This window comes from Limulus polyphemus, unplaced genomic scaffold, assembly GCF_000517525.1.
Source record: "Limulus polyphemus unplaced genomic scaffold, Limulus_polyphemus-2.1.2 Scaffold1589, whole genome shotgun sequence".
Taxonomy (NCBI): domain Eukaryota; kingdom Metazoa; phylum Arthropoda; class Merostomata; order Xiphosura; family Limulidae; genus Limulus; species Limulus polyphemus.
In genome coordinates, this window is record NW_013667199.1 from 223,375 (window position 1) to 226,175 (window position 2,801).

Genomic DNA, 2,801 nt, shown 5'->3' on the forward strand with positions numbered 1-2,801 from the left:
CTAGAGTTTGAAAGGCCTCCACGAGAACTTTAGCCCCAGGAAAGTCCTTATTAGCTGGGAGATGTGGTGATTCACTTGGAGGTGAAACTACAGAAAGTGGTTTCTTGGTTTCAAGATGGCACAACCCTCAAGTCGATCCTCTAATGTTTTTCAGACTTTATGTTTGACATTGGACAACGTTTTTCCAGATTGGGTGATGGGAAGGTTGGTTAACATCCTTATCTCTGCCAGACCCTTCAACACTTATGTGGGCATAGTTGGCAACACTGGGAACTTAAGAGTTAGCCCAGTGGCATCTTCAGCCATATCTCTCACGTTGAATGCATTGTTGAGCAATTCATCTTCATTCATATGCTCTGATAAGGTGAATGTTAGGCCATCACATGGCACTTTTGGTATCTCCACATATTCAGTAATTTTTCCATAATGATTAACAGGAAGCTAACACTATATCTGCCCTCAATGAGTTACTGTAACCCTTAAGCTTTAATTTACAACACTGACAGACTGAACCTACGACTGGCTAGTTAAAAAAAAAGCCAAAAGGCTTAAGAATTTGATATTAAATAGAGTAAAGATTGAAATTTAAGGTGAATCAAACTCTGACTAGTCATGAAAACTTGGTCAAAAGTGTAGATTAAAGATTCTCTTTCCTAAAATTTCCTTTAGTATGATGGTCAAATAACATTTTTACAGGCTTATGTGTACTCATGTATATATTACCTGTAAAACATGTATCTCTTACACCTGTGGATGTCCTGGTCTCCCAGGATTCATTTAATTTTGTGATTGACTATTATTCAGCTGTGCTCTCCACTGTTGTCGTTGCCATGGCAACATATTTGTCTTGTTTTAAATTTTGCGCAAAGCTACACCAAAGCTATCTGCGCTAACTGTCTCTAATTTTGCAGTGATAGACTGAAGGGATTTTAGCGTTGTAAGTCCACAAACTTACTACTCTCCTACCAGAGGAATTTTGATTATATATATTATAATTTATCTTGTACTAAGATAAAAATCTTACAATTTTTTTCTTTCTTGTTTTTTTAAAGGATTCATGTTATTGGTTGATTTCAGGTACTCATGAAGTAGCAGCACTTACAGCATCAGTTTTTTAATTTTTTCAAGTTTGAAATTCACATTCTTTGTCATTTGGATGGAAATGGATTATAAAAGCTTAATTTGAATTGTATGACGGCGACTATTATATCATGCACTCAATTCATTATCTTTAGTTTAATTATTCATTATCTTAATGTTTAATATTTTACAGTCTGTCTCCCTTGGTTTTTCTAAAGCATGATAAAGCTCTCTTGCTTTAAAATGCAAGCTTATGGTATAACCTGGGCTTAAGTCGTTCTTTAATTTTATTTAGTAAGAGTGAAAGATTATATCTTTACCATCAGTCTTAATTACTGCTTCATACTCGGCTACATACAGAGGTACTACTTTTGGAGACAAAAGGAAATAATTGGCGAAGACATGTAGGGAAGTCCGGGTGGCATGAAACCTTTTCACAATTTTCTCTGAAAATTGTGCACTTTGACGATACTTGAGGCTGTTTTTACACATTCTAAGTATGTTTTATACATCTATGGGTGCAAGTCAAGGGATGCGATATAAATATAAATGCACAAGTGACCATTCATATGTGATAATAGCAAAAATATTTATTATTCCTGAGCGACTCATATCTGCCAACTTTGGTCAGCTCATGATAATATAAAACACACAGGTAATGCAGCCATATTCTTGTTATACAACATATTAAAACAGGAGCTTTATACAAGGTTCGTGGACCATTGAGAATTTAATATAGTTCAAGTGCGTAATACTTAGAAATTATGTAGGATCAAAAATTAAGATAACTCACAAAATAAGAAACTCTATAATCCGAGCAAATCTTAATAGGAAGATGATCCATTATGTATGTGTTAGCATTCACCACCCACAGTTGGCTGTCTCAATTACTGTAAATTTTAGTATGGTAACTTGAAATTGTTCCCCGATGTACATGAACTAATTTGTTTTGGGATTTCTGTCCAAAAATGGAGATAAAAAATTAATGAAATAGGACACATTTCCATATTTTTGGTAAACTTTTGTCTTTGAGTTTGAAGGCACAAGTACTTAATAATTTAATGAGTGAAATATTACTTTACACAAAGCAGGGTTTGCAATTGTAATGAGTTCATTAGGGATTTAATAACAAAAGAAGGAAAGGGAACATTATCTAACATTGTCCTTTATACAGTTTTTGTTTCCCTAACGGGTATCATTAGCTAATTTATATACACAGAGTGGTCACAAGTAAATAGACACATAATTTTTCGTCATTTAACTGATTTATGCTAACTAATTTGTGTTCACAGAGCACTATATAAATGAAAATGGTCCACACACTAATTATCTTGTGCTACAACATGCCCATAACTCAAGGTTCTCTCGAATTGTCAGATTTTGTTAGAGGAAGGATAGTTGGTCAAGCAGATGGTGGAATAAGTCAGCGGAAAATTTAGCAGAATTTGGGAATCCCGCTTTCGACAGTCAACAGAATCATCGTGCAGTTCAGGAAACACGGCAAGGAAACAACTGAGCAGCATTCAGGTCCATTGGAGAGGACAAAAAGGACTGTCAAGAGGAGCATCGAAATGGATCCCAGATTAACGACTGCAGAAGTGGCCAAAGTTGGTGGGATGAGCCCGAAATCTGTTCAACGGATTCTCCACAGATTGGGTTATGGTTGCAGAGCAGCTAGGTGGATGCCCTTATTAAGACCTGCCAACATAGTCAAACGAAAG